Source organism: Oxyura jamaicensis, chromosome 9 (genome assembly GCF_011077185.1).
Source record: "Oxyura jamaicensis isolate SHBP4307 breed ruddy duck chromosome 9, BPBGC_Ojam_1.0, whole genome shotgun sequence".
Lineage (NCBI taxonomy): Eukaryota > Metazoa > Chordata > Aves > Anseriformes > Anatidae > Oxyura > Oxyura jamaicensis.
Genome location: NC_048901.1, coordinates 7424259 through 7447021, shown reverse-complemented (window position 1 = coordinate 7447021; position 22763 = coordinate 7424259). Strand labels below are relative to the sequence as shown.

At 37.4% G+C, this 22763-nt stretch overlaps 1 long non-coding RNA gene across 8 annotated transcripts in view; it reads right to left on the bottom strand.

Annotated features, from left to right (window-relative positions):
* LOC118171390 overlaps positions 1 to 22763 on the bottom strand; it is a 126295-nt gene that overhangs the window by 42958 nt on the left and 60574 nt on the right. For 4 of the 8 annotated variants that reach the window (XR_004753183.1, XR_004753182.1, XR_004753180.1 and 1 more), the window contains one exon: positions 14454 to 14559. This is a non-coding gene — a long non-coding RNA (uncharacterized LOC118171390). The other 4 variants (XR_004753179.1, XR_004753176.1, XR_004753184.1 and 1 more) reach the window with 3 other exon arrangements.

Genomic DNA, 22763 nt, shown 5'->3' with positions numbered 1-22763 from the left:
AGCCCTCCTACATGAAAGCAGGAAGATTAATGCTGAAATATTATCTTTACGCAAGCACTTCAGAAAACAGAGCTTCTTTTTATTTATTTTATTTTATTTTTTTAAAAAGGCACTTGCATGTTCAAAACAGCCTCTGTCCCTGCCCATGAGTTTCTCCTTCTTTTTGCCAATCAGCCTGGCTGCTCTGGCACTTCTGGCTCTCTGGCACTGAGAAAGCCTAGGAAGACTGCTCATTTCTCAAGAAAACCTTGCTGCAGACTGAAGAGCTTCAGCTAAGCATGCACATTTTGGATGTGTATCCAAACCAAACCCAAACATCTTGAGATTCTTCCTTCACTAACTCCAAACACATTTGATATGCTTAAACACACATTGTATTCTGTCAGAAACCAAATGACTATTTGCTGTTCCAAATAATCAGATATATCTTGCTGGATGATTAACAGTAATATTGTTCACCCAAAGCAATCAAACTTTCATTTACATATTTAAGAGCCTGGATCCACAGCCCTTCAGGTCTGTGGGACTACTTCCAATCACTTTGACAGACCTTGGATGTAGCTCTGAGCGATTTTTTTTCCCCTGGATATATTCATCCATTGAAGACTGAGCTCAGTACTGATTTTTTCACACTGCAGCTAGAAGAATGAATATACTTAAAGCTTCTTGTAAGGCCGGATATCACTAGGTAAATTGAATACAGAGGCTTGTTTTCCTTACATTTGGTTTTGATGTTCTGTTCACTGAGCCTATGACTGCAAAGGTTATAGATGATGCAATTTATTTTCCTTCTGCTTTTTACCAGTAGAATACTGCTCCTCTTCCTAGATTAAACACAGGCTTTATTGCACATTTATCTCAAAATGCATTTCTTTGAAAGGTCCAAAATCTAACAGCATGTTTCACATTTGCTAGTAGTCTCTCATTTTTATCCTCATCTTGTAAGGAGTCTGCTTCCAAACCAGTTTTGCCCTCCTAACGCAAACTGTAGGTTTGTCCCGCTTTTAACAGAAATAACACCATCCTTGAAGTCTTTGGAAGCCTCCTGTTCCTACAGCAAGCACTGTAGACATTTATATTATTACCATTCTCTTATGAGTATGAAATTAAAGAAATGGCTACTATGTAAGGGAGTAATAAGCTTTTTGTTTTGCCCTGTGTACTTTGATTTTACTTTTTTCCCAGTCAAACTAAGCTAATGCATGCTGGTATTTCCCCATGTCTATTTTGTAACTACCTATGTGCATATATCTGCTTGACTTCTACTGAGTACTGAAAACTGCTGAATTAACTGCAAAATACACATTATTACATGCCAGACTTGGCTATTTATGCATTATCTTAAAAATGCAATGACATTTCTCAGTAAGTACACCGGACAACATGTAGCCATATGCAATGTGCACATCATCATACCACACTGTGCTTTTTGTTCCATTTTGTTTTCTATAAATACAAAACTGAAATCAAGCCCATGCCAAAAATAACTGTAACTAATAGTTTGCATACAGGTTTTGTAAAATGGACTTTTCTCTTTTTTACTTTAACAAATAGCTTGTATTTAACGAGACTATCATTCCTCCTTTTGTTTTCCCAGGAAAATTGTGATCTAGCCAGTAACAGGTAAGTTTATGTAATTATTATAATGAAATGCAGAATCTGCCTTGCAAAACCTAGTTTACACCGCTTTTGACTCAAAAATAAGCTTTACAGTTATATATATATATATATTGACCTCAGTTAGTTTCTAAGATTGAAAGTAGATCTACTGATTCATAGGTGTCATGTTATGAGTATTTTATGGTATTTCTCTGACACTAGCCAATTATATGAACTAATTGAGATCAAACCATTCCTAAGCTGCTCTTGTGTTATCCAGCTTCTCAACTGATTCCAGAAGTCTGCTCTGGGTGTGTGCCTGTATGGTACAGCCTTAACCTATAGGTTTTAATCAAATTATCTTCCTTTTTAATTGGTCACAATTACATACCTCAGAACAGATTATATGTAAAATTGTTACTTGTATATTCAGTACATACCAATTAAATTTTCACATTTCTTATAAAGGAAATAAACTTTACAACTTATCTTGGGTTATTGTAGTGATCAGTTAAATTTCAAATCATCAAGCTCATAAGTAAGCAGCTGTGACACTTTTGTTGTGTACAGTGTATAGAACAGCCATAGCTATGCCAGACAGTGCTCTTCATTCAATTACTCTTCCTACTTCACAAAAGCAGCAATGAAAACAGTTACTGTTGTAATTTTTTTTCCTTCCCTTGACTTGCTGACTATATTACTCCAAAATACGACAATTATCACTACCAAGACTGCATGCTTTGACTATTTCACAACTTCCGCAAAGCAAAACTTGTTTACAGATTCACTATATCAATGTAACAAAGAAAGGAGTACCCAGATGGTCAAACCTCAAAGTGGTCAGGACTGAGATCAATTTCTTCAGAAGCACTTTGTACACAATTCCTATCCTGACACCTGGTAAGCATTTCTAGTCAATGATTTTGACTAGTCACCCAATCAGAACTTTCTTATTCAGTTCAGTCCCACACATGATCAAGATCTGAAAATCCTTTAGGTTCAGAGGAAGTGAAAATGCAGACTATAGACTTCATTCCATTCCTGAAGAAAATTGGAAAGGCTCTGCTGGTGCAGTGGTGCTGTATAAGACTCTGAAAATTCTCAAGCTGAAAGTCAAAACACTTACCAAGCGCTGTAAAGAAACACTTCCATTTCTAGAAGCGTATGAAATAAAGAAGAACTAACAAAACATTAAAATAACAAGCAAATTTTTAGAACATTCATAATTTAAACAGAAAATATTAAATATAAATCTATGCTTTTAATCTAAGAAGAAAAAAATGGAAACATTAGCCTGGAGACACTGTTTAGATGTGCTTTCAAAACTAGAGTTAAGGCTAATAATCATGATACTCCGGCGATATGCAATACATGTATCACTTCTATTCCCACTGAAGGAAGAAAATGAGCCAGTATCTCAAAACTGTTTTCACAAGCAAAGAAATAAACGAGTTCTGTTGGATCCCTTAATATGCCTTAAAATCATTTTGCACACTAAATTTTGCAAAAAAATCAGATCTTTAAGGTGCTTTTTGTAAACACACACATAAGCACTGATAAGCGCACACAGATTCCAGTTTTATTTCCAATACCTTTGCAACACATTTTTTTGTTGTTTATTTGTTTTTGTTTTTATGCAAATCAATGTAGAAAGGGAAATTACTAGCAATAAATTTTCACGGGATCACTGTATTATAAAAATAATATGAAATTAAGCTCAGTGAAGCTTAGGTAAGACTATCAGGTAGACTCAATCATCTGCTTTCCAGCAGAGCTAATTAGGAAAGGATCTACTCATTACAGAGTAAAAGCTATCAGTTGTTCTCAGGGACGAACTGAAGGAGGAAAGCCTGTGAGGGAAGCAAACGGGGCAGCCACCCTGCTCTCCCCTAGACCGCTGCCCTCGTGTGCTGACAAGGGATGAATTCCAGAGTAATCGAAACGTGTTGTTGCTTTCTCTCCCCAGTGCTCTCTTAGTAAATGTTATCCTAAAGTACCCCTTTCACAAACACCGTGGTAAATGGCCACCAGTTCATTGGAATGACATTGGAAAGCTAAATACCAACTAACCTTCTTCAGTTACGTTTACACTGTCTCCACACCAGTCAAATTGGTTTGACCTGATTTACCTCAGCAAAGCTTGCTTTCCTAGAAAAGTGACTCTCTGACTGCAAATTCTCTAACAAAATTTATACTCAAAACTTCACTGAAGTTAACACGTTCTGTTAAATGCCTTCATACAATTTACTACTATATTTATAAATGTCTTGAAGTGTTTTTTTTTTTTTTTTTTTTTTTTGGGGGGGGGGGGAGGGGGATCCAAGAGGATATGGATGTTACTAATGTCAAGGCTTGTAAGAAGGACAGCAGAAAATTATTACAAGCTTAGGTGCCTGTGCTCTGTGTATTTGTTACAGGTTCTGAAGCTTTATGTGCACTTTGTATGACAAAGAGCATGAGGTGTCTTCTGTCCTCCACAATTCATCTCAATTAGGTAGAAGTAACAAGGTAGGAATGCATCTTATACAAAAACAAGCTAATGCATTTGCCAAGCTGTAATAGATGTGTCTCCATGTTACTACAGATACCAGACTAACAAGATCATACAGCCACTAACTACATACATTGTACAAACATCCTTTCCTGTAAAGGAGAATATAGCATTTTAGAGCAAGATTCTCAGACAAAATCCAAACTCTCCAGGCGGAGCAGTTCAGTTACCCAAAGTATCTCACAGAGCAATGGAAGTGGTGCAATGCATTCAGCGAACACTCTCAAGATACTGCGTGATAAAAGAGACTACTGCTTTTCAGAACAGCCCCAGCTGAATCCCCAGAGCAGCCATTACCAAAGGAACATCCAGGTGTTGCTGAGCTTGAACAGGAGAAGGGGCTGAGAATGAGAGGAATTCTGCTTCCCTGCCCACCCCAGCTGCCACTGCCTTTTGTTTCTCTATTTTCCCTCAACTACAGCCACATCCCATTTCTGAAGAAGTGACAGACAGCTCCCAAGACTTGACCACCTGGCCTTTATCAATAGGCATAACCATAAAGCCCCCAGGACCTGGGCCAGATGGAAAGTAAAATTCAGCAGCATTCCCGAACAAAAGCACTTACACAGTAAAAACTTGTTGTTTCTTGGTGAAGTTTATCACTGCTTATTGACAGGTCAGCACTAAGAGTAAATCATCCCCTCTAGGAATTGGTGTCAGCACTTCTCTGGCCACTGCTAATTGTTACTCTATACTTATGTCACTTACAAGCATCAGCACAGTAAAGCACAGTTTGTAAATTATTCCACCTCCATGCAGCAAACTTGCACCTGAGGTAAAAGAGCTTGCTCATGGCCTTTTAGTAGTGCAAGAAACAAGCTGCTCACAAGCACCTCCAAGAACACTCAGATGACAATTACACTTATTTTATCATCAAATAAAAACATTTTTTTTCCATGTTTTATCCATGACAATTGCTAAGTTTCCAATAGGAAACAGATTCAGAACCACCAAAATGTTCCACTTGAATTTTTATCACTTTTCATTTGCTGATCTCCCACATTGCAAAATTTTCCTTTTTACCAAGTGCTATTACACCCTTTTGATTATATCATAAAAAAGCTGTTTAAGTGCTACTTACAGACATGACACACCAAAAAATGCTTTGTTTAGCTGAAGGGGGACTTGCAAAGCACTTTCCAAAGCATCCAAAAGAACGATTTTTGTAAGCCCATGGCGGCTAGCAGAGGACACTAGGGCTAGGATAGGAGAGCCGCAGTAGATGTCAGCAACAACAGCAGAACCCCGGGAAGAGAACTTGGCACAAGCAAAATGCTTGGTAAACCTGAAGCTCACATCCAGCCTCATTCATAAAATACAATAAAACTACAGAAGCTTAAAGGATTAGTTATTATTTGAAATTGTTCTGCTAAGGTTTAAGTCTACTTAGCACTCCTTACTGGTTTGAAGAGTAGCATTAAGTTCTGCTTCTCCATTTGGCATAGCAGCATGAGCAATGGTGTTGGTATCAACTTGAAGTATGGGCATATTTACTAGGAAGACCAAGGACCATTTGTAAAGTGCTGTGAACTAATTTTCACACTTGTTTGGCACTAGGCATCTGAAACTATTTTTTCAACATCCTCTTTCCAGTAATTGCCTTTTTAAAAATAACCTGGTATGTTTTTCCTGGGATTTCAACTGATATCTATAAAGATATAATCAAGTTTCTTATGCTACCTAAGAAATAAACAGGTGAACTAAAAACAGGAGCTCTATTAAACATTTTTCATAGTTCTTAAAGCCACATAGAGTCTTGTAATATATTAAAGGCATAGATGCAAGAGTAAAAGAACCATATACCTGGAAAGGAGTCTTGAATGCCTTTTACTACCTTACAAAAACAACAATTAAAAAACCTAGTATTGTATATTAGAGTCCCTTTAGTTCAACAAAGAAACAATATTCCATTATATAAACATGACTAACCACAAAAATTAAAACCTTTACTAAATTTGCTGTAAGATAAACTAACAATTAACCAAGCCTCTCTATGCTTCTGACCAAGACGGGCAAGATGCTTACATCTGTCAGAGCCATGACCATGCTAACTGGCCTAAATTGCCCTCAGCAGCATCACCTGGTGCCCACTCCCATACCCTGCCCACTTCTACACAAACTCCGCTTAAGCTCACGGCATGGGTTTCAAGTCTTGTTCTGAGCTATGCTGTAGTTGTTCCTACTCTGGATTTCTCTCTGTTCACTCCTCCGTAGCCCCTGGATCTGTGTTGGGACCTTATGTTTTGTCCCACCTTCTGGAAGGATCTTAGACCCAAACTGTAGCTGGTTTCACGTTTTCTCCGGCTCCCTTCCCTCTGACTCCCCATAAGGTGCTGGACCTGGTTCATAACCTCAGCCTGCTGGGGGCTGCCAATGGATTCTGTCATCAGCAGCCTGCCGCGGGCCTGTGCAGTGGCCAGGGAGGGCACTGCCTGTCCTGCTGATGCCTCTGGCTCCTGGCTTGTCCTTCCTGATGGAGCAGCCCCATTATTGCTTCTTCCTGATACTCTCCAGAAAACTGCATTTTTATTTGTTTTGACCTGTTTTGGTAATCAGTGTGGAAACAAAAAGAGGCATGATCCTTTCAGTGAGCAGATTTGGATACTGAAAGTACTAGAAATATCCGGGAGACCACCACAGTGCTGCTGTATGGCTTCACAAATACAACATCCACTGAGAAATAGAGTATGCCACTGGTCTCTCAACACCATACCCTGGCTTGTTTAAAAATTCAGGCTTTGCCCTTTAACAAAAGTACATTTTCCTCCACAATGTGGGATGCTGAAGGTGCCATTGCTTCTTGTCTGCTTCTCTGTTGCTGTGAGATATAATAGAGCTCAATATTTTTACTTCACAAATCCTATTTCTATTTTTCTTTTACTCCTGTGTCAAGTTAAATATGTTCCCCATTTAAAGACACTGATAACACTGACAGAGTGTGCTCTGCTATTCTGCCCAACAAAAGCTTTGTCTTGAAACTAACCTTTCCCTCAGCAGACAAAAGTGAAGGGCACTAATAGCAAATGAAAACATGTAGTTCTGTTTATTAAGGCTGTTGGTTTGAATGCCAAGTTCTCAGTACAGGATTAAGTGCATTTTGTGTACAGCTGGAATATGTCATAGATACATATAGGTCTTTGAATTTTAACATTCCCAGGTGATTTTTTTTTTTTTTTTTGGTATTAGCCTTTAGTGCAGAAAGAAATCTGGACTTCCAGAACTTGTAGATAAACAGACCTCTCATTATTGTCCTGATGAAGAACTTAGGCTTCTTACACTGAAAGTCTGAACTTCGAGCACCTTCAAATGAGACCTGTTCTTGATTTTCTAAATATCATAACTAACAGGGCCTTGCTGACACCTCGCTATACTTTTTAAGTTCTGCAATTATAAAAATTAAAATACTTTTAATTACATTAATATATTTTTTAAAAGTCTTTCTTATAAAATAAAATGATTACAAAGCAACGTCAGCAAAATAAATGATAAAATATCTAGATTTCATATGCCTTCTTTGAATGGAATCATTTTATCTTAAATGTCCTTTTAGATATCTATCACCAAGACAATATTTGTTCTTGTGTCTATATACCTGTATATATGCCCATTTCCTCATGAGTAAAATTATTGGGAAACCACTCTATGGATGTAAAGCTTTTTAAGTTTTCTGAACAAAGAGCAGCCATCTTCTTCCATGTGCTTTTTAAACAATGCATTAGTTCCATGCAAAGAAAGTGAGCGTCTGTGCCTGCTGTAAATAACTGAAATGCTCTGTAAAATATGCCACACATTTATGGTCTGATGTAAATGCTAGTGAATCATAAAAATATTCCCATTGAATTCTGGGGGTTCTGGATATAGCCCCTGGGCACAACTGTTTCTTAGCATTTTCTTGAAGTAGCCATTTGGGAATCACATTGTCCTGCATGCTAACATCAAGGGTTCTTTTTACTTATTCTGATTAGGTTTGGTTTCAGTTTTGTTTATTAAATAATGTGAATAATGGTTATGTAGGAATTTATTTTGAGTGGTGGCATTAAGAGATATACTGAAAACTTTTACAGGAATACAAACAAAAAAGAACCGAAGAAATGAATTAGATGTTTCATATATGTAAACAATTTCTATGGCCATCCTCTGGCCTGCCACCACTCAAACACAGCATGGTTTTATCTGCTAGGTTTTCATGCAAGATTAATGAATTTGGGAAGTAGATGGAGATACTTATTAGCATTTGATCATTACTTTTTTGAGATCAGTCTGAGAACGCATTTATTCAAAGAAACACCCAGCCCGCTCTTATTTCTGTATATACATCCTTGCCCTAGGATTTTAGGCAGGAATGGTGGCTTGTTATGCCCCTCCTCAGTGTGTAGCTGGTCAGCAAATGGAGGCCTGTCGGCTGATAAAGACCTTACCAGAGTTACTTATGTCTTTGACACTTCCATGCTATTTTACTGCACAGGCCAGTATTTGAAGTTAGCCTTGAAGACCACCCAGAAGTAGCAGCTGGTGCAGAACTCTGCTACTCACATTCTTAGTAGAAAGGAGCTGCTATCACCATAAAACAAACTGTGCTCAGTGTTTTGCTCTGCCTATCTTTTGCTTGGTGCTACAACAACGTGCAAGTTGTACTCAAGAAGGCCGGATAGCCTGGCAGCCGACTGCTTGAAGCAGGCTCTCCCCACTGCTCCACCATGGCCTGCTTCTCTCAAGTTCTTTGATAGCACCTTTAAGACCAGAGGCAAGCCACATTGAGAAAAAGATCAAACTCTTCCCCTCTGGCAGTTTGTCAACGCAAGAACTTGGTAGGGCATAGTGCACATTTGTTATGGCAGGTTTTTAATTACATCTTTGATATAGCAGTGATAGGATTCCATATGTGAGAGTAATGCGGCATATGCACCCGTAACTCAGAGTTGAAACAAATTTAGGTCAGATCCTCACTTGATGTAAATTAACCATTTCATTGACTCACATGGAACCCTGAGTATTTCTTAGAGCCAAGAATCTGATGCCTTGTGAGATTTTACCTAAACATCTAGGCTAAAAATTTACAATAACACTAGGTATTTTACATAAATGTACTTTTCTCTCTTCTAACTCTGGAGCTCACAGTGTTGCTAAACTGCTGGTGAACTTTCAGGAGAAGCAGACCATGTGTTGACCTGTGTAAAACACATGAAACCTTGAAAATATTAGAAGGTTACAGACTTTGGAACTGTGAACCTCAGCTGGAACTTCCTGCCGACTGCTTTCCCGGTTAGAAGGCATCAGGTTGAGTTTTGTGCTTTGTAGCATACGGCATGTCTGATCACAACTGACAGACTGCTTTGAAAGCAGGCAGTAAGGATGAACACTTAATCTGCTGCATAACATGACTGTAAAAAACAGTTTCTAACTAAGGGCAGCTAATAAAATAAAGCCCACAGGGCTAAAATGAATTATTTATAATAAATTGTGCATAATTTAATATCCATAAATGACAACAAATTTGTGAGTTTCTGTAAAATTTTGGAGATTGGTCAGCTCAGTTTCACTATGATAAGAGCATCAATGAAAATGCCACAAGTTTCTAACAGTATTCTGTACCAATCTTTAATTATATAAATTATGTGCTGTTCATATTATGCATTTGTTTACATTCGGTTAAGTACAAGTTTAGTTTCATCTAGATAAAATATCTGTAATAAAGACATTCTACTGATGTCAGATTATTGCAAAGCTTGGGAACTTATCACAGCTACACTCAGATCATGTAAGTCAGGCTCGATGGGCACATAGCTTCATCAGTTACTGAAGACCTATTGCCGATGCTCACAAGTTTAGGATCTCACTGCTAATTCTATGCTATGGAATGCCTTCAAAGAAGAAGATCTTTACTTTGAATCCATTAATGGATATTATTTGTAGTTCTCTCCCCTTTCTCTCTTCACCTCACTTCCTTCCAATTATTTAAAGGTCAAATTTTGAAGCTCTTTTCTATTCATGCTGAACAAGATGAGATTTTACAAATTGCCCTGGAAGACACTAGTACTGCTGTCTGTGTACACTACTAATCACTGCAGATGGAAGTGGCAGAAACCAAAGCAGGAGCTCAAACTACCTTCCCACTGAGTTTTGTAGGTCCCAGACTGCCCTGTCTGGGCAGCCTGTTGACCATTCCCTGTACATCAACATAACCCCAAGACAGTGGGTTCCATGAAAAAGTGCTTGTAAATTAGGTTCTCCTCAGAAGTTTAAAATAATAGGCATGAGTTCCAGCGACTACCCCATATCCCAGTCCTAAACAAAATTGCTGCTGCAGGTAAGGGCCTTTCTTCAGCTACTGCTCCTAAAGGAGTGGTGGACTTGACATTATCAGAAAAGAGAGCAGAAACCCACAGTGTTGTGCTGTGTGAAGCGTAGAGGATGGGGACACAACACTGTGCCTTAATCTGACCTACCCTTTGGATTTGAAGCCTTGTCTCCTTTTCACAGACAGTTCTGCAGCCAAAGATCCATAGTGGATGAAATGCCTGTAATAATTGACATTGTTTTCCATCTTTCTTCTCTGGATCTCCAAATTTGGATAGGGCCAAAGCCAAAAGTTTTGAATGTGTATGAAGAAGAGGGAGGGTAGTGGGAAGGAAGGAAGGATGAGGACAATCTGTTTGACTGTTTTTGCTTCCACAACTTTAACCAATATGGGAATTAGGGTTTTAATATGAATCTCAACAGCTTTGGGGGACTAATCTCATTTTCCCATAGGAAAAGGAAAGGGAGCAAAACACCTGATATGTGTTGGTCTTTTGCCAGAAGGACAACCATTTGGAAGTGGAAGACACAACTGTGTAAAAAGACAGGTAGACAGAAGAAACAGAATTACCATATTATCAAACTCATCCTCTCATTCTTATGTGAGTTCAGGTCATGATCTGAGTGCCAGAGAGAATGGTGAGATTTTAGCCTGAGGAAAGAAAACGACAAGGCCTTGACCCAAAAAGGAAATGTTCAAGTCTTATGAATGCTTTAGTCCTGTTTATCAAACAGAATCCTCAGCTTTTCTAAACAGAATACATTCATTTCATGCTCTTTTTTTCTATATCACATGCACAGAAAACAAAACAAAACAAAAAAACAATCTGAAGATATTCTAGAAGGATCAACAATATATTTCACTACAGAAAAAAAATCTCTTCTCTTGCTCCTATTTGTACCCTGTTACTTGTGTTTGCATTGACAGCTACTATGTGAGACCTCATGATGCTGTTGCCATGAGCATGAGAAATCAGTGATAGGAGTCAGGTGTTTTTTTGATATAGTGTTATTTGTTAAAGAAATCATCATACTCTTGCCTCTTCAAATATACAAGAAGTGAACTTTTAAAGAAATCCTTTAAAAGAAGGATTTCTTCCTTTTAAAGAAATCTACATTTGTTACTCCAAGAAGCTCTACATCCTAGTGCACCAAACCAGGGAGATAGACAGAGGAATCAGGAAGAAAAATACCCATTTCAGAAATTGTCCTCAATATAATGGACCGCATGCATTTAGGTGGGACAAGGATTTGGCTGAACAATGATGTTATTGCAGGGATTTGTGGTTAATCAAAGCTATTGTGAGATGATATAGGAAACCACCACAGATTTACAGTTGTATTCAAAGAACTAATTTTACTGACCTCTTTCTAAGATTACCAGGCTCTATGCAGAAGTGTTAAAATCTTACTTGCTGATCTTGCAAAAGCTTATGCACATACTTAGCTTAGCACTTTTTATAAACAGTCCTGCTAAACTCAAACTAGTTGCATGACTGGTGTTAAGCAGATATCTAATGATTTGTAAATGTCTGCTCAGAAGAAGATCACCAGCCATGTTCTGTTCTGGACAACACAATATGAATGTGTAGCAGCAAGCAATTCTGTGCTAGTCTGATGAAATCTAATATGAAGACTTTAAGACATCCACTTTAAGACATTCTGTGGTGTTAAGGAGAATTTATACCAACCCTGCAACAGAATTCTAAGAGACACTTAAAAGAAAACATGCTTTGGAAAAGTAGCACCTCTCTATTATAATTTATAAATATTTAACATTACTTCTGTGGGTATCCATAAATTTTTATATTTTAATCTATTGTAGATTCTACAGCATTTTCTCTTCCCATGATTAAGACCAGACTTTCCTCCCTCCTGCATGGGATATTGCAGGGATGCTGACCTATACTTCTGCTAGATTTTCATTTTATTCCCTCATGGGTAGGACATGATTTTAGGTTTCAATGAGCTTTCAAATATATGTAAACAAAAAAGGATAAACATGTTTTTGCTCAATATTTCATCAGAACTTTTCTTAAAAATGGTACTCTCCAATCGAACAGGTCCTTCAGGGAAAACAAAGCAAACAAAAAAACATTTTCAAAATAGATGTTCAGCCGTGCAATACCCATTTCACAAGAGCATTTTTTAATTACTAAGTATTATTCATGAGAGAAAATGCCAACAGGAAGTTTTCTCCACCAACTCCTTATGAATAATATTGCTTCTTTGGTATAGTGCATTATTTTTCCACTGGAGATTCTCAGGTATTTTTGTCCTGCCTGATTAAAGGCTTACCCCATGGATTTGTCACAGATATTGTAGAAGGGAAGAGAAAATAGCTGGAAAGAAAGCAGCTGTAAAACATGCAAGAGGCAGTCTGAGCATCAGGAGCCTGCATATTTTTAGTAAGCAATGCTAACCATTGCAACCTCCATCTTCTAACAAGCAGGTGAATCTAAACAGAAGCAGCTGCTCAAACAGCAACAGATTTACTCAGTTTTCACTCTGTAAATTGGGACTGAGGAGGAAGGGAACCATATTTCATACAACAATAAGCAAAAGAAACAGTACTGATGCTTTTAGCACTTACAAAACTGGCAGTTATGTGTGACCTGAGCTCCATGACCAGCATTTCATAAACAGTGACACAAAGAAACATCTGTTTCCATAAACCAAGACAGTCAGAGCACTGTACAGCAACTTGACAAAAATTAAATAAAAAAAACACGTGGGGATATGTAGAAATAATACCAACCATGGAGCAGCCTAATCCATCTACCTGTGATGATGCACGCGTAAATTGTACTTGCTTGTTCTTATTCAGGTGCAAGAATAACAGCTGGCCACTCATTCTTCCACTCAGTTGTTTATACCCTATCCACTTGTTCAAAACATTTATTTACAAGGCATTGGTCATTCATTTTCTACAAATGAAGAGCCCGATCCAGCTGCTACTGAAATCAGTGGCAAATGTCCCACTTAATGGGAACTGGATTAAGTCCTTAATGTGTATGAACAGTTCCATAAGAGGGCAGAAGAGACAGTAAAATACACTTGTCCAAAACATCTGTGTGTTTTACTAAGATTACAGGTGAAGGAGCACAATTTTAAAAAAGTATAAATAATGTACCAAGTAATTCCAAAGTTATAAGGTTGGCAGGTATAATTCACATTGAGACTAATGCATATAAATAATCTCTCAGCTTTCACAACTTTAGGACAAGAAAAGAAATCACCAGAAGAGAAAAAATACAGTCACATTGGAGGGGAAAACACTGTTTTAAATAAGCCAGTGAACAACGGGTTATTCAGCATGCAGGAGGGAAAAGGATATATTAAAATACTGCTTTTTATTTTTTCTGTTCTTATTTAATTATGGATTATCAATCTAATATTTGAGCAATAAACACAATGATAGTGATTATTCATCATATAAAGCTTCTCAGATGCAAATCATTCTGTTAGAGAATGTCTTATTTCATAGCTGTTTAATGCAAAGAATATGACCAATAAAGGCTTAGTCCAACATCCTTAGAAGTATTAAACATCTTTTCCACTAGTCGCAATAACCATTGAATTATTTTTTTAGTGAAATAATTCTCTAGTGACATATACCTTGAGATCCACGTTGGAAGAGTAGTGGTATCATTATTATTATCACTAGCAGTAGTATTAGAAATAATAGTAAAGTAAAACAAATAAAATCATATATGTGCGGAATTTGATTCCGTACATCTAAAGGCTGGTACTGAAACACCCGTCCATTTAAAAAGGAAAAAGCTATGAGACTGCTGCTGAACTGAGTAAGTGAAGGCATTGCAGAAGTAACGGGAATGTATTGGCTTAAATGTGTGTTTACTTATCCACAATGGCACAATGATATATAAGTAGAAGCAAGGATAAAAAAAAAAAAAAAAAAAAAAAAAAATTTAAATTATCTGTGGCATAATACAAGTGAAGGAAGGGGGGGAGGAAAGGTTTAAATGAGTTCTAAAACTGTTACTTGTTAGCAGCAACGCTAGTCATTGTAGAAGCGATGAGGGCTACAAACTGGACATATATTTGCCTCCAGATTAAAGGCTATATATTTGAAAGGACCTCCTTTTGGTCTGTAGGAAGGAAATAGGAGAAAGAGTCAGTCTTCATCTTAAATATTATCTCTGACAGGAAACTTAGCCTTTACAGAAGAGTTAAGGCACCTTTCATCAAAGCGGAGCTGAAGACATAAAATAAATAAATAAAAAGTCGTGTCTGTGCTAGGAACTTTGTGAAAGGGCATTGAGATCTAGCAGTAAGGGCTCTGCTTTCTTTGTTCTTAAAAGGGCTAAAACTGTCCTGGCCAGTCCCCAGGGACAGGGCTGTGCTGGATACAGTCTCATGTAGTTTTAAACTGTTAAAATGGCAGTTGGTTCCTGCAAGCAGATCCCTGGTTGCCTAATGTGGACCTGCTGTGCTTCCCTATCCTCATCCCAAGAGCTGTGCTACCTCAGCAGGAGTCATGCTCATCCTCCTCAGCTTGAGACACAGGTTCTTGCCTTTAAAGTCAGAGTTAAAGGGAGCAACTCCAGCCAGCTCCCTGCCCGGCCAAATTCCCTGATGCTAGCTCCAAACAGAAGAGCATGACTTCAAGAAGAAAATGCATTTGCACCCTTAAGGAGTTGCAACTTACACCATTATAAAAACCCTTTCCTTGTAATTTTTCCAATGTGGTGAATAAAGTGCTGTATTTCTGTATCAACACACTGTTTTTTCTGTTTGTCCACATTGCACTGTTAAGCAGGGGCATTATGTTTTCCTGGGATCACACATTCAAATAAAATTTCACCTCATAACAGAGTTTAGCACTCTGTTGTCAAGCATGTTTTCTGCTGGCAGATTAGCCATCAAATAAATATATACCATGGTATACGGAAATATCACCTTAAATCACATGGCCTCCAGCCAGAGTAAGGCTTTGTCAGAACAGCTCCCTGGGAAAGGACCTACTTCTACAAGTAGAGGTAAGTCCCAGGATCACCTCTGACCTATCCCAACTCTCAGCAAATAACTAGTGCATTCTGAAGACCAGCAATCACCATTGTAAAAGAAAATTAGTTAGTTATATTTTGTGAACAATGAATAAAATACTTAAATGACAGGTTTTAAGTGGCATTTCTCTCCTACAGATTTCTCAGATAATTATTTAAATGCATCCAATTGCCAAGTTTTCACCAATGCTATGGATATAGGTAACCCTTGAGCTCTAAGGATTGTCTTTATATTAAACATTCTTACTACATAAACCATGTAAAGTACTCAAAGAGTTTTTACTTCAGTTCATATTTTCTCCTTAATACTTACTGATTGGGTGAAGATATATTAGATAGTTCTCTGTATTAAATTCTTTAAAATAAGTAACCGAGATGTTTTCAAGAAGCAGTGCAAAAAGAGCAAAACTTGAAGCAATGTCTGTAGTAACCTAACAGTAAAGTTAAATACAGAAGTCACAAGCAAAATAGCTCAAAATCAAAGTTTCCAAGGGATGATGACCTTTGCCTCCTGTTATTTATCAAAAAACAAGCCCGTAATGGCATTATCACAGAATACGTTAATTTGCTCACTGGTTCAGAGGACCACAGCATTAAACACAGTGATTACACTGGCAACCCCCATGCCCACACAGTCTGCTCTTCCAAAAGGTAGCAGTAATAAATCACTGCATGCTCAGAGACAGTTTATGCCTTGCATTATAATTTACTTGAGAAACTCGACCCCATGTTCTTGGGAGAAAGTTGGTCTTTTTCTTCATAATACCTTGAGAGCCCTCCTCTCTGATTTCACTCAGGCACCTGAACGCTGTGGCTGTCAATATGCGAGCTGAAATTTTCTCTAAAGAGATACAAAGAACTGATACATATCACCAAGATGTTTTATCATTTTTCTTGGAGAGATCTTTGCTGGCCCTTACAGAGCCAAGATTAGTTCAGCCACCACAGTAAGCTTCACATTTCCTCCAGAGTCTCTCAAGTGCATCTTCTGAAGATATTATCTGTGGCTTCCACCAAGGAGCTTATCTGTTCTGCAGTGAGCCTCTACCTGACACACACAGCTGTAAGCTCTGCAGGCACTCTGTAATTGGAGGCCTATTAGAATGACTGAGAAATAACTTCTTCACTATTTATTCACCTTGTTTATTCACCCAAATATACATAGGATCAGACTAAAACAAGACAAGCATGCATGCAGAATGTGTTAAGCTAGACTTTAATCTTTCTTTGCATTGCTTGATAAGCTACAGCACCTATGCTAAAGCTTCTATGAAGATGCAAGCTATTCTAATGTAGCATGCTCCTGGCGTTCCTTTGGGATGTTCGTTATTCCTTGTCTTTCCTAGGACAGTAGCTTTAAAGCTTTTGCATTTTCTTTGCTCATAGACTCCATTCTGAGTGTCACGAGTCTTGCTAGGTTGGTTAGACACAGGTTACCAAAGCATGGAGGCTTGCTTTATGATGTGATCTTTTCGTTGCCATGCTTTAATTTCTCCTTCCCAGTCTTTCTTAATTTACCTCTGTAAAGCTACACAGAGTAACATCACCTGGGTAAACTGAGGTGCATTTGTTATTTACTAAAAACAAAACAAAACAAAACAAAACCCCACAGCTTCATTTTCATTTTCTCGCTAATAAACGTAATTTAAAAGGTCACTAGCTGAATACAACTTTTTAAAGGACTTCATATAAAACAATGAAACAGGATCCTACATGATTTCTGTCTGCACACCTTAATTTTTTGTATAGCTATGACAGGATAAATCACAAGGAATCAGAAGGGTCCAGAAAAACAACTGTACTTTGAAGGAGGAGCTGAAAGAGGAACAACATTTTACGAATAAGCAGAAAGACTGATGTCCCAAATAGAAAAGAAGTGATATTATCTCATCCACCCTTTAAAGAACAGAAAGAGGAAAAAAAAAAAGCTTTTATTGTTCTTGGGAGGTCTGGCAGATTTACATTTCTGGCTTAGATGAGATTTTAAGTTCCCAGTAACATGCTGATATTGGATAGACTACAGCTACACAGAACCATTTTGCTTCCTGCAATATTAAATGGCATGGGAGAAAGGAAAGTAATCATAAAGGTAGATGTTAGTTGCCTAAAACATTCACACCATTCACCACATTTAAATGTACTCCAGCATGGGCTTTTTCATGTTTGGAGGGACTACGTATTGCAAAAGATTGAAACACAGTGCAATTAAATACAAATATATTTTAACTTTTAAAAGTAGATACTCCTTATATTTCTCATCCTCTACATTGTTTATCATTCATTCCCTTGATTCTAAACATACTGCCTAGTGACTCTAACACCTTGTGACAGTGTGGGTAAATTTCTTTAATAATAAGTAAAAATAAGCCTTCACAGGTAGGATGCAATAAGTCTGGCCTATTTGGAGAGAACAAGGAAATGCAGTAGAAGTAAATTAAAGCATATATATTTCACAACATCTGCAGATGCTCGGAAAGAACATATGATATTTTGGTCTATATAAAATGGGTATATCAGTTTAATAATTTAAATTTGCATTGCAAAATTTACCCAAATAATGATGACAGCTTCAAATGATTACTACTGTAAATACATCTCTCAGAGTAGGTTTGTAATCCAGCTAAGTATTGCACACAATCTCATAGATTAATAAACTGTCTTAAAAAATTGATGTGTGAGGACAGCAGATTACAGGTAGATTAGTAGATCAAATTCACATATATATTTTACATCCCAAACTCAAGTGTTTTTAGTTTTCCATAGTTTGAAAATATTTTTGAAGTTGCTGATGCAGTCACAAAAATGACTTGGGGTAAAGTTAAGCTTTAAATATTGATCTCCATATAAAACAATTTCTGGCTTGCCTGAATTTATTTGATAGTCTGCTGATGACCCTTGTTGGTGTTAAGACAATGATATATACTAACAGTTCCAGATTCTTTATTATCTGATTTTTCTTATCATCATCACTCACTACATGTCCTCCAGCTGCTGTAACAAAGAGAGCCTAGAGACTACATTCATCAGCCTGAGCCGTCCCACACAGGTCCAAGATTGCTGCTGAACAATGTAAGGGTGCTGTGGCAAAAGCAGTATGAAATCAGGTAATTTAAAATAGTATAAAGAACGTGTATATGAAGAAGGATGATTGAAAGTCAGAGGCAAGCTTAACCCTGGCATTTGCTAACTAATGCTAGAATAAAACAAACAAACAAACAAACAAAACAAAAAACCATTCTTCTAACTCTGCTTTTTGTATGTGTGTGTTTAATAAAGGTGTTCAGTTCATTGATAGTATGTGATTGAGAATACAACTGAATAAAGACAGTTTATGAACAGCTGCAAAAGCTGAATGTCATCTCCTCAGCTTCATCAGTCAATTTTGGAGTGATCTGAATGCAGACAACCTGTAAATTATCTGATTTAACTCTCACCAGAAATGACTATCACTGTGTTTACTCATCATGAAGAGATCCTATCCCTCTCTGTTGAATCAGTTTGAGGGCTACTTAGCTATGGATTTGAAAGCTTTTGAAACTCTCCATGTATAGTGCTATCTAAGGACAGCTGGCTATTACATCCATGTAAGGACACACTGGGAAGGATGCTGGATTGTTTTTTATGTTTTGCCAGTGACTTCCATTCTTTCTCTCTCATTCCTCAGCAGTGAGCCTTTTTCTGATGAAGGCAAAGCCATAATATACTAGAATGCTCACAGACATTCAAGAATTAGATAGTATGTAAAAATAAAAAGAGGAGTCTTTCCATGATAAATGTAAATGAAATAGCCACTTTGCCTGGCAGGGTAAGGAAAACAGGGGAAAAAAAAAAAAAAGACACCTCTGGTAGGTGTGGAATAAAGAGATGAATTGCTGATATGCTCCAATTTTAGATTTCTTCTCATCATGCTGATAGGATACAAAAAAAAAAAAAAAAAAAAAAAAGGCAAGCAAAAAAACAACAACAACACCATACAAAAGGCACTGTGATTATTAACTGGTGGTGTTTTATGGGACTGACTAAGTTGTATAGTCTGCGCCCTAATTTCTACATTCATTAAGGGAACCTTTTGCTTTTTGTTAAACTAAATTCAAAAAGGTTTACCAGGTAAGGTATCTTCTTCTGAGGAAGATCTTCTGCAGATAAATCTTTACAAGGCTCAGCTCCAGCTCTGCAACCTTGGTGAGTCTCATGTAGGAGCAACATGCAACTGGAAAGTCTTTGTCGAATTCAGTGGAGTCAGAAATTATTTTTCTTTGACTCTAGATTGTTGGGACACTAGCAGTTACTTTGGTCACGTATTGTGTTTAGAGTGTGTATACAAAAAGGGCTCTATCTGTACAATGCCTCTAGCTGATTGTACAACTATGCTGCTTCTCACAGCAAGACCACTTACTTCAAACTACAGGGATTATAGCAATGCTACACTGATGCTATTGTAGTAATGCTGTATGCTGGCTGAAGAGAGACATTTCTACATCCATTACTCAGTCCTTACTTTCATGTGGCAAGACTTCTATTATTCCGATGGAACATTTGGATATTCATCACAGTCAAAAAAAAACATTCTTGTATATCTGAACCCTGACGGAAGCTGTCTGTACCTAGCAGATCATTGGTCTATGAAGATGAATGAATCCTGAAAACCTCTGGAGCAAGTACTAACTTCAGGAGCTGTCTTTTTGTTAAGCAAGGAAATCATTGGCTCCAGAAGAGCTGAATTATTGATAAGAATGATAGTAATATCCTAAAGCCAACTGCTTATGGAGAAACTCTTAATCATGTATGGCGTATGCATTGAGTGAAATGAAAAGAAAATTGCATAAATATTTATGTTAGTTAATTGTGTTTATGTTAAAACTTACAGTGTTTGTTTAATGTCATTGGAAAATCTGTAAACTTGGCTTCTGGATAAAGGCCTCTACAATGCTGTTTAGGGTTACAGCCATGTGTTCCCATCACTCACTTGGAGCACTCCTGCAGAAAACCTGGGCCTGGTTTATTCTCAGGTATCTAAAAAAGTTATACTGGCTCTGTCTCAAATAACCACTGAATTGTTTCACACTCTGATACTGAAAGTAAAAACACAGGGACAGGTTTCCTTCTCTGTGGCTGAGAGCAAGATTTTGGATTTTGAATCTGAGGGTCTTTTATTCTGTCTTTATTTTTATATCTCCCCAGAGGGCCTTTTCTATTTAAAAGAAACAGGGATCTCAAATAGGTAAGTTGGTTTTGTCTGATCCACAGGCTCTTTCCTTGGGCACTCAGCTCTGGTAAAAAAAAAAAAAAAAAAAAAAAAAAGCCCAGTTTTAATGCTCCTGCTGAAGTAAATATTAAATTAGAGCCACAGGGACTTGAGTAAAGCTTTGTCAGTTTGTACCACGAGAGGGCTTGGCCTTTAGTATGCAACTGGCACAGAAGCTGTTCAGACACCATCAAAATCTATGCGCTCTTTGAATTGTTCAGTTACCTTCCACTAAAATCATGGATTGAAAGAGAGCTGTCTGACACTCCCTGCAATTGGTACCACAAGCGAGAGGCACAGCTTCTCCACAGACTTCTATGAGCCCTGAACAGATTTTACTTATATCTTAAGAATAATCAGTTCCTCATTAACTTAGAATTTACCTATGTGTTGTTCTCAAGAGATCCAGAGGCGTGTTAGTAAAACCATTTCGTAAGATCAGTTGTTCTCACAGGACAGCCTCAGCCTTGGCCTTCCTCTTTAACTTCTGTTTCTTTACAATGTCCACCACTACAATATGATAATCTGTGTTTGAAAGCAGCTATTTTAGCATCCTCAGCAATGTTATGCTTTGCCATCAGAAATGGGATAGTAGAAGTATCTACCTACAGAGCAAAGTATGAAAACTATGGCAGCATTGAACAGGCTTTGGCTTTATGAAGAAAATCTCTAGTCTGGTGCAAAAGTTCACTATTTACCAGATTCTACGGCAGTACAGGTTTCTGCTCAGTGCTCGCCCACAGCAGAGCATCTTAACATGCATTCAGCATCAAGCAGTCAGTTCAGTGTGAAGTTAAGCATGAGTTCTGATGGACTACAGCCTTTTTCCATGTACTCGAAAAATCTCACTGACATCAAGAAAATTGTGTCTGACTAACTGCCATTAAGTACGCACTGCAGCCTTACAATTGGTATCAAGAAGAATTTGATCTGGATATGAAAGCTAAAATACTTGATGTATTAGAAGTTCATATTGTTTTCTAATTATTTTTTCACAAGACTTCAAATGTGAGAACATGCTGACATTGTTGAGGCTTGTCCTTAGCATGCAAGATAAATTTCAAACTCATTCTATCAGTTGTTTTTAACAAGAAATGTAAACAAGTAGGATCGTTTTGCAATGTCCTCGAACAGGATCTTCTGTTAACAGTAATAGATAGGGTGCCAGGGATTTACATTGTTGGTAAGTCACAAGTATTTTCTATCCATGCTTTGCTGTTTTGAATGAAACCTATTATTGATTATGAAATCTGGTTTAAATCGGACTTTAGGGTCACTGATATTTAATCTTATTTTTACCTACCAAAGAATAACAAGAAACAATCATATTCAAAGATTGATCACTGGAAATTTGATTAAATAAATAGTACTTGCTTTCTTGGGAGTGAAAGCCTGAGATATGATACTGAGAGATGCTGTGAAAGGTGGAATATGTTTCCATCACGTTTTGCAAGCAGATGCAAGGCCATCCTGACTGTTCTGCGCTGACTAGAAATCAGTTTGTCACAGACTAATTACTTTGGCTAATTCAAGAAATCAAGAATGCTGATTTCCAAAGGCATATTTTTGGATGGTTGTCTCTCAAAGGATTATTAATAATGCAGATGTTTTCCATCCAAAGTCAAATTCACAGTAATGCACACTCACTGTCCACATGTTCTATGTACCCATAATTTACATGCAGTCCCAAGAAGGGGTGCTACAACCTAAGTCAAATTCCATCATGTTGCCACAACCTTCTTCAGCTGTTACTATGGCAAAAAAAAATTGTTATTGTGCTGTAATTAATCTGGCCTGAGGCATAACATTGTCATTAAAGTAGGTTGCTATCTCTTTTGAACATTTAATTAATCTATAATAGTGTGCAAAAACCACAACAAAGAAAAAATTTAATGCAGTGACAACTTCCAAACATGAAAAAGTCTTAAAAATATCAGTAACATAATATTAGTATATTATAAAGTGTATAAATATAAACAAATATGTTAAAAGAAGAACAAGCACTTCTGCACGCCATACAAGATAGATGGTGGTGCTAAGA